Source organism: Ahaetulla prasina, chromosome 3 (genome assembly GCF_028640845.1).
Source record: "Ahaetulla prasina isolate Xishuangbanna chromosome 3, ASM2864084v1, whole genome shotgun sequence".
NCBI classification, from domain to species: domain Eukaryota; kingdom Metazoa; phylum Chordata; class Lepidosauria; order Squamata; family Colubridae; genus Ahaetulla; species Ahaetulla prasina.
Window position 1 is genome coordinate 190632452 of NC_080541.1, and position 15328 is coordinate 190647779.

General features: G+C 39.1%; 1 protein-coding gene across 5 annotated transcripts in view; it reads right to left on the bottom strand.

The window, feature by feature from the left end:
* The window catches only part of NDRG3 (NDRG family member 3), a 42269-nt gene extending 28088 nt beyond the window's left edge, over nucleotides 1-14181 (bottom strand). Inside the window, exon 1 of one of the 5 annotated variants that reach the window (XM_058174334.1) lies at nucleotides 14095-14144. The gene's annotated coding sequence lies outside the window, so the exon portion shown is untranslated. The other 4 variants (XM_058174338.1, XM_058174337.1, XM_058174335.1 and 1 more) reach the window with 4 other exon arrangements.
* Between the last annotated feature and the right edge of the window lie 1147 nt (nucleotides 14182-15328).

Here is a 15328-nt window from a genome sequence, read left to right on the forward strand (position 1 = left end):
GCAAATGACAGACTCAATAATTCCTCTGTAGAACTGGATCAGCAGCTCCTTGGGCAGTTTGAGCTTACTGAGTTGTCGCAGAAAGAACATTCTTTGTTGTCCTTTTTTAATGATGTTTTTGATGTTAGCTGTCCATTTGAGATCTTGCGATATGATAGAACCCAGAAATTTGAAGGTTTCTACTGTTGATACTGTGTTGTCAAGTATTGTGAGAGGTGGAAGTATGGAAGGGTTTCTCCTAAAGTCTACCACCATTTCTATGGTTTTGAGTGTGTTCAATTCCAGATTGTTTTGGTTGCACCACAAGGCTAGTCGTTCGACCTCTTGTCTATATGCGGATTCCTCATTGTCTCGAATGAGACCAATCACTGTTGTGTCATCTGCGAACTTCAGTAGCTTAACAGATGGATCATTGGAGATGCAGTCATTGGTATACAGAGAGAAGTGGGGAGAGCACACAGCCTTGGGGGGGGCCTGTCCTAATTATACAGGTATTTGATGTGATCTTGCTTAGCTTCACTTGCTGCTTCCTGTTTGTTAGGAAGCTTGTGATCCACTTACAAGTCTGTTCCGGTACCTGTAGCTGGTTTAGCTTAGTTAGAAGAATGTCTGGAATGATGGTATTGAATGCTGAACTAAAGTCTACAAAAAGGACCCTTGCATAGGTCTTTGGAGACTCAAGATGTTGTAGGATGTAGTGCAGAGCCATATTAACAGCATCATCTGTTGATCTATTTGCTCGGTATGCAAATTGCAAGGGGTCTAACAGCAGATCCGTGATGGTTTTCAGGTAGGAAAGCACTAGCCTTTCAAAGGTTTTCATGACTACAGATGTTAAAGCAACTGGTCTGTAGTCATTCAGTTCCTTGATGGTGGGCTTCTTCGGCACTGGCATGATGGTAGAGCGTTTGAACCAAGAAGGAACATAACACATCTCTAGTGATTTATTGAAAATATGGGTGAAGATGGAGGCCAATTGGTCAGCACAGACTTTTAAGCAAGAAGGAGTTATCTTGTCTGGGCCTGGAGCTTTTCCTGGCTTTTGTCTGTGAAATAGGTCCTGCACTTCCTTTTCTGTGATCACTAGGGGTTGTGAACCCAATGAAATGGGGTCAGTTGTAGGAGGCTTGGCTGTTGTTGGTGTGTCTGAGATGGGGGTTGTGGAGATAGGTGGCTGTAGTTTCCTTTCAAACCTGCAGTAAAACTCATTCAGGTCATCTGCCAGTTGTTGATTACCTTCAGCCTGGGAAGGAGGTTTGCCATAGCCGGTGATATTTTTAAGAGTTTTCCACATGTTTGCTGGTTCATTTGCTGAAAATTGATTCTTTAGCTTTTCAGAGTAGCTTCTTTTTGCTGCTCTTATCTCCCTTGTTAGTGCATTTCTGGCCTGATTGTACAGCATTTTATCACCTTTTCTGTAGGCTTCCTCTTTGGAATGTCGTAGCTGCTTAAGTTTAGGTGTAAACCAAGGTTTGTTGTTACTGTGTATTCGCAAGTTCCTTGTAGGTACACATAGGTCTTCACAGAAGCTGACATATGATGTTACAGTATCTGTGAGTTCATCCAGGTCTGCAGAGGTATCTTTAAAAATATTCCAATCAGTGCAGTCAAAACATGCCTGTAGCTTTAATTCTGATTCCTCCGTCCAGGTTTTCACTGATTTAATTATTGGTTTTGTGGCTTTAAGTCTTTGCCTGTAAGCAGGTACAAGGTGAATCATGCAATGATCAGAGTGTCCTACAGCTGCACGTGGTAAAGACCGATAGGCATCTTTTAGTATTGTGTAGCAATGGTCTAGAGTATTCTTGCCTCTGGTGGGACAATTGACATGCTGAAAGTATTTTGGTAGCTCTTTCCTTAAGTTTGTCTTGTTTAGATCTCCCAAAACAATGGCCAGTGAATCAGGGTGTTTGGCTTCAGCCTCCATGATTTGGTCAGCTAGAGTTCGTAATGCCTTGTTTACACAGGCTTGTGGTGGGACATAAACAGCAATTAGAAGAAATGAGGAAAATTCACGAGGCGAATAGTAAGGTTTACAGTTGATAATTAGAGTCTCTAAATTGTTGTCACAGAATTTGTACATTATTTTAAAATCTTGACACCAGTTTCTGCTAATATATAGGCATAAGCCTCCTCCTTTCTTTTTACCAGATGTTTCTGGAATCCTGTCTGATCGTTCTATTTGAAATCCTGGAATGTTCAGGCTGCTATTTTCAATTGATTCATTTAACCAGGTTTCAGAGAAGCATAGGACTGCTGAATTGCAAAAATCAGAATAGTATTTGTTTAAGAGGAGTATTTCATCCATCTTATTTGCAAGTGAGCGTATATTTGTTAGGAAAATTGAAGGCAGAGGAGTTTTAGTGCGAGTTCTTAGCTTGATTAAGATCCCAGTTCGTTTACCTCTTTTCCTTCGTTTCCGTCGTTTGGTTTTTTTAGTAATCCATGGCTCCATGGGAATTGCCTCCTCCTGTGTTAGAATCTCCTCCGTGTTTGTAAAGACAGGCGGGGATGAGATTAAAGAAAGCTGCTCCTTAAAGAAATGTTCCTTAATTTTTAGCAGATGGTCTCGTGAGTAGGAAATCCATAGTGAGTCACAGAGAACAATTAGAAATAAAGAAACAATTAGAGAGCATTTCACTGAGGCAGCCTTCGTCGGCGCCATCTTGGAAGTTATGGAGAAGCAGAGCCAAGTGTCATGTATACATTGATGAAACCCATCCTCAAAAGTTCTGGTGATGCCTCTGGCAATTTTCTACAGATGTTAAATACCACTATAGACATAAAATAATGCATTATGGCATCTCACAGAATAGCTGTCAAAAGTTCAGAGTCAATAGTACTATTCTTTGAGATTGCTTGCTGAGAGATAAATGGGCTCGATAATCACATTGCTTCTATCTCATTCCTGCAAGAGGTCAATTTGGCTGTGGCCGATTCTCTCCTCAAATCAGGTCTGAACTCAGACCAAAAGGGACAAGATAATCAATGCCTTCCATTAATGCTTGCAGCTACAGAGCTGCCACGCTCTCAAGTACCCCACACCGAAAAGGAGTGTTTGTAATTAGATAATAATTGATAAAATCCTCTGGATTCAAGATATTTTCTTCAGTAGGTTAACTTCCTTCAAGGATCCAGCACCACCCTGATGCTAAGGTTCACCATTTCCTGGAACTGCCATTCACCACTCTCCAGAAGTATAATTCATATAAAGCAAGATGAGCAGGAGTTAAATGAACAAAAGTAGGACTAGATAGGGCAGGAAGCTTTGATTGCACCAGAATGGTACCTTTGCAAAGTAATGTAATGTCTATGATTCATAGTTTCTGTTGCTGTAAAACATTATCAATATTCTTACTTTTGCTAAAGAGAGGTTTTATTTCTTACACTATACTAACATCCAACAAGCCAACAAAATGACTGAACAAAATTTTATAAGTTGTAGCCTGGGAGTTTTGTATTTAAAACATAGGTAATTGAGACCTAGATTTGTCATCCTTTTCCATGAAGTAGTATTATAGCACATAGCAATTAAGACTTGAATCTAACATATTCAAAACATTACTATATTCATTCATGGTGTCACATGAACTGTCACTCTCAGCCTTCTCCCATGTAAATAAGCACTGGAATTTTGGAAAAGTTAATACCATATTATTAATATATTTATTTCTGTTTTCCATTTCATATTTTTAGGAAAATATAGTCTGCCAATTTTTATAAAATCAATAAATATGAATTTAAGGATGGAGAAGTAATAATTTGATCTGTCTTTAATGATATGAATTAAGATCTTTATTTTCTCTCTCAACCAAACTGGTAATAAACTAGACTGAGGGCCTCATCACCTAGATTTTTGGATAAAAAAATGTAGGATAAAAGAATGAGAGCAAAAAAGAAATAGCATTTTAAACCTTTAATCAGCAAGCTGAAGACATATTCACACTTCAGCACAGACTACATAATAACACTGAACCCAAAGAGAACACTTCAGAGATTAAGTTTATGAGAAATTCCACAAAGAAAAGTAAACAGTTGGAACTGAATAAAAAATAGAACCAAATGACAAGTTAGTCATATGAGAAAACTACTAGAAGAAACTAAACAGCTTTCTTTTATGAAAAGTAAAATCGCATGTTTAAAATGGTTTCTTAAATCTGTCCTTAGTAGTATTTGGCCATATTACTTGTAGCATGCTTTTATTTGATAGAATATAAGCCTTATTAAAAGTCACCATAGCATAAGTGAAATAGACATGTATCTCATTTATTTCCATAGAAGGGACGTTGACTTACCTGAAGGTTGCTTTTCTGTGTGTTGGTAGGGTTTTCACTCAGTCTCTGATGATTGGATGGTGGATTAACCCATTAGTGGATCATCCGTACAACACACAGGAAAAGGGAATGTCTGTAGCTCAGGGTTGAACTGTGGAGTTCTTGGTGCTCTTGAGCTGGGTTGTTTGCCTGCAATTGTGTTGTTAGCCAAATGGTGCAAGGATATTACTCATTTGGGTACAGCATGTTGCAAACAAACAACATTCCTCAGGAAGGAACAAGAACTCCACTTACTCATTTATTAACCTGCAACCTACTGCAAATTCATAAAAAGAAAACTTGATCACATTTATTTAAAAATGATGAATGTGTTATTTTGACACTGGAGTCTGCAGGCAGCCTTAAAAATTGAACTTCTAAATAAAAAATAAACTAGCCCCAAGAATTGGTAAATCAGAATGAACCTGAAATGAAGCCAAAATGCAATATGAAACACTGTATTGAAATATTTGAATTGAATTGAAATACTGTATTGAACAGAAATATAAGAATTGAGTTTTTGTAACTGAGGACCTTATAGAAGTTTAGATAGCTAAAAAAAACATACAATAAATCACGGTGAAAATTTTGGATTTTTTTGGTAACCCTTTTCTTCTTTAAATTTGCAGGTCTTTTATTTATTTAATAAAAAGGTAAAGGTTCCCCTCGCACATATGTACTAGTCGTTGCCGACTCTAGAGGGCAGTGCTCATCTCCATTTCAAAGCTGAAGAGCCAGCGCTGTCCGAAGATGTCTCCGTGGTCATGTGGCCGGCATGACTAAATACCAAAGGCGCACGAACGCTGTTACCTTCCCACCAAAGGTGGTCCCTATTTTTCTACTTGCATTTTTTATGTGCTTTCGAACTGCTAGGTTGGCAGAAGCTGGGGCAAGCAACGGGAGCTCACTCCATTACGCGGCACTAGGGATTCGAACCACTGAACTGCCGACCTTTCGATCAACAAGCTCAGCGTCTTAGCCTCTGAGCCACCGTGTCCTCTATTTATTTCATATTTGGCTTAATTTTCCAATTTTCAGAAAAATTAAGTTTTATGCTCATATACAAAATGGGCATTATTCAGAAAATGTTTAAGCTATTAAATACATATTTTAAAATAGCAATTTTGTGTGGAAATTTTTTTATTTTTTTTCACATGCTTGCAAAATACACAAAATAAATAAAGTGTTACAACCAAGTTTAGATACAAATTTAAAAGCTAGTTTCTGCCAATTTATAAAATTCTAGCAGTGGCTCATTTTAAAATAATGATCACATTGATTTAGTCAGATATTTAAAATGGAGCATTCATTATTACAACTATTAAAAGTTGCATCATACAATTCATTGGAAGAATCTATATCACACAGACATTACATGGAATGTTTAGCCATAAATATACTTTTACTTCTGTTATACAAAATCATTATATAGACACTAGGTATCCCATAAGAGAACAGAATGTAGTTGATGGGAAATTCCATGTAATGTCTACACATTTAAGTGTTATACAGATGGCGTTCTTTTTCCACATATGTGAAACTCAGCTTTAAATAAATATCCTCAAATTGTTACTATCTATTGACAAATGATACAAAGCTTCTAGAACCTAGAATTGTGTAAATCAAAATGTTGCTGTTACTACTATTATGTCAAATATTTTATTTATTTTATTTATTTTACAAATCTCATGAAGTATTTTAATCTTTTTTATAGAAATATATAACATAATAATGAAATTCACATTGTCTTTCTACAATTAAAAACCCACTATTTCTAAAGATCATTTTCTTATTACTTCATTACTCTGGAATTTCAAGATAGCATATCACTGTTGTCCCTTATTTTATCTTTACAATAATTATTACTCAGAGGCATGTTAGAGTGAGATACTGTGTTTCCTGGTCTTATATTTTGTTGGGCTCTAAAATAAGCACTAGGGCTTATTTCAGGATGATCAGCCTGGCTGGGTGCCCTACTTCCCAGTCATGCACAAGAGGCAGCAGTCATGCAGGGACTGATGGTATCCAGCAGCAGCTGCAGCCCACTGGGCTCACTCTGGGACTGCTCAACTTCCGCAGCGCAGGTGACTTGATTCCTTATCCAAGCAGCAGACGGAGGCTGGCAATCTGGCTGTGCTGGTCACAGGAAAGCTATGAGGTTGTGGGCCAGAGTGGGCAGCCGGCCACAGGAGGCTCATCTTCACAGAGCGGCACTGGCAGCACACAGAGGCAGAGGTGCGGGGTGGAAGGCAGGTGATCCTGATGCATTGTGCGGGCCATAGGCAAACTGAGACACAAAGACGAGTCTCCCACCTGCTCCAGCCTACCAACTCTTGGCTTTCCCATAGTCCATGGGCCTTCTCCCCTTCACTAGGGGTTTATCTTTGGGGTAGGGCTTATATTAGGTACACACTTAAAAATCAGGCTAGGTCTTATTTTCGGGGTAGGTCTTATTTTTGGGGGAAACACAGTAGCAGTATTTGATTTACAACTATGTCTTTCAAACTTGGCAACCTTAATGTATGTAGCCAACTTTCTTTTTTCAGTTTAATATCAGACTGCACAAATTGGCTAATCAATTAACCAGTGGAACAGCTTGCATTCAGAAATTGTAGGTGCTTCATCACTGGAGGTTTTTAAGAAGAAGATGGACAGCCTCTTGTCTGAAACAGTATAGGGTCTACTGTTTGAACAGGGTTTGGACTAGAAGACCTCTAAGGTCTCTTCCAGCTCTATTATGATTGGAATATATCAATTAGCCAAAATTTAAGTATTTATTGAGCCCATCCAATGGATGTTTGATTATGAACATTCATACAGAATAAACTGCTAGACAGAAGTCATTTTTAAATCCTGCACTCGTGTCACTTCCTATAAATCTCTTCCAAACTAGCCCTCCAGAACAATTGTATTTATGTATGTGGGAAGTGGTAGAATCAATTAAAAATCCATTCTGCTAATGGACATCTGTTGACAGGTTTATGTCATTGGATCCAAGTCTTAGGTAATCAAATTTGAATTAAACTTTTTTTTCATTTTTGATTTGTGGCTGATTAAATATGCGTAAAAATGTTTTCCCATTTCAACATTGAGCTTCCTTCCCATTTGAAATACATAATTTTAACTGAAATTTTTTTTGTATAAATATAACTTACGTTTTAGGGTTAAAGGCATTTTTTGAAAGTCATTAAACTCTCTTTTTATGATCCTGTAATCCCTTAATTCGGGATAGAGTCGGGGCAACTGGATGGAGCTGAGTGTTTACTGGCCAGATGCCAAAACTCATTCAATTCCATTTATGGGTTTTCTCCAACTATTCCTAGGTTTAGGAAAGAGAAGAATATGCAGAGACAGAATGCCCAACATGCTATTCTCAGCCACCACAGTGGGAGTTACATGGTTGAAGTTAGAATATAATACATCTGAAGAAATATGAGTTATGAAGAACTGAAGTTGGTTGAATTCCTAGTATTAAAAAGTCAATCAAAAAAGGCAGAGGCCTTGAAAGCACACGTTTATAGAAAATATTTAATAAGCGGTCCTGTGAATATTGACTGAAAGGGATACATTCAACTTAGGTTTTTTTAAGAGTACATAATGTATTTGACAGCATACACACCTTTAGGTGGTTTGTTTCCCAGCATTTCCACACCACCATATCTGGTGTCAGGACTGAGAAACAGAGCCAAAAACAAAATACAGAAAGAATAATTTACTTCTAAAATACCACTATCCTTATATAAACTGGAGAGAAACCTATCTGAGTTCACAGCTTATTTAGCAACTGAAGAAAGAAGGCAATGAATTAAAAAAATAAGGTCATGCTTACTCAAATATCTTATTTGCTAAATGCCTAAATTATGTTTGTGACAAATCTTTTAATAACAGCCAACAGGAGCAGATCCCCTATATCTGCTCTACATATATAATGGAATGTGTGGATGACTTGGGGGATACGGGGAAGAGATGATAACTGAGAAATAATCAGACAAGAGAGGCAGGAATCCTAATTGAGTAACTGTCAGAGCAAAACAACTCGGGAAGAACTTGCCCTAATTCTTCAGTCTGTTAAAAGTTCCAGTGGGAAGTTTGGCCCTTCAGACTTGAAAGATTCTGTTAATGTAGCCTTATAATAAAGTCACTCATCTAATTGTGTTTCCTGGCTGGTTAACCCAGGAGACCTGATATCATGGTTGAGATTCTCTCAAGGAAATTTGGGAGCACATAGAGGAATGCAGGAAGGGACAGAACAAGGCAATTACCACTGCATGAGCAGAAGTTGGCTTGTAAACATAATGGCATAATGTAGGTCATTACACATAAATAAGAAAGTACCTAATACAGTACTAGTTGTAATCAGATAAGCCTATTGAGAAGATTACAGGACTACTTAAGGTAATGATCTTCCTTTAGCTAGAAATAGGCCAATGATAAGCATTTGTTGGAGTTGTAATTTAAAATATTTGGAAGGTACAGGCTGCCAAACTGACTGAGTTGAAGAAGCCGTTGGAGCCATCTGGAGTGGCTCATCTTCACTGTATTAAGGCTACAATTATGATCATTAATCCATATAATATTATCAATACCATGAAAGTTTACCTCCTGGATGCTAGAGTAGCCCTTACAGATTCTTGAAACTTGAAGGATAGAATCCTGAGATACAATTGTTGTTGTTTTTTAACTACACCAAACAGTATCTCCCAGATGCAGCAGCACCATCGACTTTGAAGGTATGAGCATTATTTTAGTAAATGTTACCACATTATTGTGCTCTTGAGGTTCTGAAGCATCAAGCTGAGGCCTCTCACTGCTTTCTCCACAGAGGGAGTTCTAATAAGATAAGTAGAACATGTAAGCAAATATAAATGTGGACACACTGGTACCCAAAGCACTCCAGAACATGTGTCAAATTTTTCAACTTTCAATTTCTAAACATTAGGGGTGCTGAAAATTTGTGACATGCCTTGGGGATTGTAAAGATATTTTGGTTACTTTATTATAATTTAGATGTGCTTGGTAAAACAACTACAAAAATACCATAACTTTTTAACATTTTGTTTGTTTCATAAGGACTGTCATTACTTTGATGAATTTTCTAGGTGTGGAAGCCAATCTAAAGACAGTGCTTTCAACAAGAACTCCCTATATGAAATCTGAGGGTGATGATAAGTCCATTCAAATAACTAACAACACAAAGAAAAAAAATCTGATAAATACTAGTTAAATATTAAAAAGGCTGGTAAAGAGAAAAGCTTGCATTTCTTCCCTAAAAGTAGAAAATATGGGAGCTGAGTGCAACTGCAGAGGGGTGGAGTAACAGAAAAATATATCCCACTCCCGGTGTGCCACAGAAAAATACATCCCCTCCCAATGTGCCATAGAAAAAAACCTCAAAAAGTGGAGGCAACTTGAAGATGACCAAGTCTTTAATGACCAGGCACCTTTATAGCAAAATATATCTCAGACAGTCAGACTCCAAGCTATTTAGGGTTTTGCAGTAAAAACAATCCCTTAAATTATGCCCAGAAAATAACTGTCTATCTGTGCAAGACTTTTAATATCACTTGGCACTGTGCACTATGTAGAAGCTTGGCCACTGATTTTTGAATTGAAATTCAAGACGCTCATTATAGGCAGCTCCATGAAGACTACTCTACAGTTGTCATGTGAATTAAGCTATTTGTAACTTGAAAAAGAGAGGACTCCCTTTCTCTAAAAATTAAATTATTTTGGCCTGTGAATTACCCAGAAATAAGGGTGCACTTGTATAATGCCAGAAAGTGAATGACATTTTATAACTATACGTATTTCATTCTCTTTTTCCATATCGGATTATAGACTCTAGTAATCATATCTTTCTATTTCAGTTGCTACGGAAGCTTTTTCCGATCTGTGTATGCCACTCAGCCTTTTAAGAGCATGTCTAATAATCTCACACATATCCATATTTTTGCAAATATCAAACTAATGAGGGATGCTTATTAATATATCACTGTGATCCAATCTGAAATTCTATTTATGAAAAATATTATAGTATATTACAATAGAATTTTACCTATGCCTCAGATTACAGTCTCATGATAGCATAATAAAACAGAGCAAGGGTATTTGTTTAGGTCAATTATAGTATTTGTAATAGTATATTAACAATGAATAAACATCATAAAATAGAAAATATATTGGAGATCATCTATTCCAGCCCATTCAATTGAAAAATCTGCAATGCATAGGGCAACCACCCCAATTGTTCAAGTCTAAACAATTGGGGTGGTTGCCCCAATTGTTCAGCTGAAATGGAAGCAATCATCTTCCAAAATAATCCAGCTGTAAAAACCTGGGAGAAGGGGGAATGCAAGCATCTTACTTCCAAACGCTAAGCATGCTGCACCATCTGTGTGACCCACATTTATTAAACTTGAATTTAAATATAAAGGAACCCAGGGCTAACAATTGCACAGAAGAAGAAAGTATTGTTCCAAAGCTTTCCTTTTCCTTCTTAAGTACCAGGTAAGCACATATATAAATACACATGCACACACACACATCCATCCATCCATCCATCCATCCATCCATCCATCCATCCATCCATCTATCTCTCTCTCTCTCTCTCTCTCTCTCTCTCTCCAGCAGTTTAGCATAAGGGTAAGACATTTCCTGTATAGAGAGCAGTGAAATCAGCTTCAATGCCAGTTGGAAAACATTAAAACATTAAAAATTCCTGAAGAAAAAAGTCAGAAATGGTCAACTATCATTTAAAATAAAACTTTACTAATTAATATTTAAAAGGGATGCAGTGGCTCAGGGGCTAGGACGTTGAGCTTGTCCTAGCTCAAAAAAAAAAGGTTGGCAGCTCAACGGTTTGAATCCCTAATGCTGCCTTGTAACAGGGTGAGCTCCCGTTACTTGTCCCAGCTTCTGCCAACCTAGCAGTTTCGAAAGCACGTAAAAATGCAAGTAGAAAAAATGGGGACCACCTTTGGTGGGAAGGTAACAGCGTTCCGTGCGCCTTTGGTGTTGAGTCATGCCGGCCACATGACCACGGAGACGTCTTCAGACAGCGCTGGCTCTTCAGCTTTGAAACGGAGATGAGCACCGCCCCCTAGAGTCGGCAACGACTAGCATGTATGTGCAAGGGGAACCTTTACCTTTACCTTAATTAATATTTGTCAGGTTTAGCTGCTTTACTTATTAGGAATCTTGAAATTTGAGAGAATACCCTGAATACTACATTCAGCTTTCACTATCTGCTAGCCTCCTGAAGATACAATAATCCAATAGGGAGTTTCCTTGGGAGGTAAAGGTAGTTTGCAAGAAAATTCAAACTGACCAATCAGTGATATGGATGCCATGTGTTTCGGGTGATTTCTACACCACTTGTCAAAAATGAGGTTGGATGGAGGAAAATTATACTAGGTTGTAGATTCACAACACTTTTTGTCCAAACTTGCCTTGCAGTGAGATGAGCAGCAAACAAATTTCATAGATAGTCTTTGACTTCAGTCATGATCTAAAAAGTGGGGAGGATTGACTGCATTCCTTCCAAAAGCTCCTTCACAATTTTCTAATATTTAGCTGAAATCTGGATGCTTAGAATTTCAGTGCAGTGCTTCTAATCCTACCATTCATGCCCCATATTTACAAATCTGAGGCCATTTCTGCATCAGATTTTCACATGTAGAGACATTTTTTTCATTTGAACTTCACCAAACATAACATATATTCTCTTTCAACAGATATATGAATTGCTTTTCAAAACTCTTATAATCATGATTACTTTTATTGAATGTTTGTCATCCAAATTAGTGACCCAGTACAAGGGTACCTACAATGTTACATCTATTATTGGACATAACACTCCAAAGGTGTCCTAATCAGCACAGTGTAAACACAACTTTTAATCTTGTAATTTGAATATTATTTATTTACCAAACTACCTTATAAGAGTGCTAATTGGTGCAATATCTTAGATGTACACTTAATTTTAACCTTCCAGCAATTTCTTGTTGTATAAAAAAAGTCTTCAGTAAAAAACTTCAAATATATTGGCTATACCATGAAAATATACTGCATTCAATGTTGCTGGTTAACAGATTATGAGGAAAGGTATGGGCCTTCTATAAACACTGACTAGAATCCCCTTCCACATTTTAGAAAAAAACAGAATATGCATCTGAAAATAAGAAAAGATATTAACATATAAAAAGCAAAGAAGGCAAATCCCATTAACATGGGGGCGGGAGAAGCAAAGAGGGATGATTCAGATGACAACCCCATTGTAAAATATTAAATGGTAAAACAGCTTCTATTCACAAACAATAGGTCTGAAACAAACCAGGTAAATCCAGGTCAAATAAAGAGATGCAACTATATCTGAGCTGTAAATCACTTGGGACTAAGTACTCCCAAGAGAAAAGTCTAATGTGGCTATTCATTAACTCACCTACCATTGCCTGCAAACAAAATAATTCTTATTTTTGTTAGTGGCTTTAGCTACATTTCTTTCTCCTCAACAAAAGCATGCAACATAAACATTAGAAAAAGATGGTGGAAGACCTCTAGCACAAACAATGTTTTGTTACAAGAGCGTCATAATAGGAAATTTTGAAATCTACCCTAATACAAATTTACACAGATATCCCACCAGTTTTAGGACTTTGTATGGTGCTTGTTTAAATTACAGCCTTGAAAAGATTTACTACCTTCAATCATTGCCTCCCTGGCAAGAGGAGAACGGCAAAGTGGCAAAAAACGAAAAACAGCACTTTTCCCCACTAACACTAGCGTTTTATTTTATTAAAAGGCACTAGTTTTTGTAAACTACAGCACACTTCATCAGATGGCTGGACTCTTTGGGGACGGGGGGGGGGGGTGTTGAGCAAAGGAAAACAGGATGCAGGTAGGTCGTGAGCAAGATTACAAATATATCCATAAAGAATCGTACCGCGTCAAAAAACAAACAAACACAAAAACATCCTACAGCTTATTGAGACCTTCTGAGACTGTCTGAAACCTTTCAATGCGAGTTTCCATTTTCTCTCTCTCTCTCTGTTAAATCCCAATGCTTTTCCCAAACAGTCTTCAGTCGGACTCCCTTTATGTGCACAAGGCGAAGCGGCAGAAGGAGGGTAGCCTGCACTCTTCTCCTTCCGAATTTTTTCACAAAGAGAGCGCGGCGGCTACGGTGGCCTTTGCCCTGGGCTTCATTCAACGGTCAGAGATCGACCATCGCGCCGTGTCCTTTCCCCTTTTCCTTCTGCGTTGAATCCCCCACCCCCTTCTCGCAGGAGCTCCATCACACCCGAAGGGCAGAGAAGCCTGTAACCGACAGAAGAGACGGTCTTTAGCTGGTCGGGTAACGAAACGTCTGGAAACCACCAAGCTCAGAGAGCCCCAAGGGCTCCACAAGAACATCTACCTGAGAGGTATTAAGCATTCCGCTCCGAGGGGGCCTGCGAGTACCTAACAGGGCTGTCGGGGGGGGGGAACATCCGGGCCACGCGAAGGGACGGCAGCAGCCTCCCGCAGCGAGGGGTCTTCCAGATGGCTGCCCTGATTATTAACGGATTAAGGGCTCGACTGGGGAGAGCTGAATACAGGAATATTCCCGCGGAAGTCCTCCCTGGCGAGAAGATGTTGTGTTTTTTTTACCTCTTGTCTTCCCCGAATGAGTTCAAACACAAGGCACGCAGGGCGAGGAAGGACGGACGGATCAGCCTTGAAGGAACGGAACAAGCCTTTCCCACACCCCACAGCGACTCTCACGACGCAACCCGGAACGTACCTTACAGGGAGACACCGTGCAGGTGATGTTCAGTCAGCAACAGCAGCATGTGTAGAAAAAAAAGAGGGGGGGGGAGAGAGCTGCGCAGGCGCACTGCGCCCCAATGCGCGTCTCCCCGTCTGGCGCGCAACCGCAGTTCTTGGTCAGTCTTTCACAGAAGGAAGGGCAGACTTGGGTTGAAAGGGGAAGCGGGCCTCGGGATAGGGCTGGGAGAGGGTGAGACGGGAGTGGGGGCGGGTCGATGGGAAGGGGAGAAAGTTTGGCTTCGCGCTGAACGGCGACATAGACGACGCGACGGCTGAGATGGGAGCGACACAACGGCTCGCGCGTTGTTTTAGGGATGAGGAGAGCCGGGTTCACATACTCGTTCTCGCCGGGTGATTTTAGGCTACTTCTTTACTTTCTGCACAAGTTACTTTTTAGGAGGGGATTTTTAAAAGAGCAAGATAGAGATAATCGAGAGATGGGAGATATAAGCTCTTAAAAGAAAAATACATATAAATAAAATTGCTACGTTAATGGAGGTGGGGATAGATGGGTTATGGTCCTGTGCAAAGGAATTAGTATTAGCTTAGTTTGGGGAGCTAGGTTATTGCTGTAGTTATTTCTGATTATTCCACATAGACTATTGTCTAAACTCATGGATCTTGGGCTTTTTTATTCAATCTGCATTTGGATTATGGTTTTCCTGTCTGGCTGCTCTCAGAGGGTCAGATTAGCTAATCATCTCTCTTCAGCCCTTATTCTTAACACTGGTACACCACAGGGTTGCATGTCAAGTCCCTTACTCTAGGCTATACTCTTTATGTGCATGACTGCATTCCCACTCATGCCTGTAATACTATTACTAAATTTGCAGATAATATAACAGTGGTGGGATTCATGGGGGTGGGGGCGATGAGTCTGCCTATTGAGATGAGGTGGACCATTTGCTTTTGTGGTGTGGAGACAATAACTTGATCCTTAATACCAATAAGACCAAGGAGCTTATAATGGACTATAGAAGGAATAGATCAGACATCCAGCCTTTGCTTATCAACGGAGACCAAGTAGAGCAAGTGGCCAGTTTTAAGTTTCTGAGTGTTACCATAAAAAAGGACCTGACCTGGGGCGCTTACATTACAGCACTAGGCAAAAGGGCCCAGCAGAGATTATACTATCTGAGATTTCTCAGTAACCAACAACTGAATGAAAAACTGCTAGTGACCTACCGCTGCACCATGGAGAGTATTTT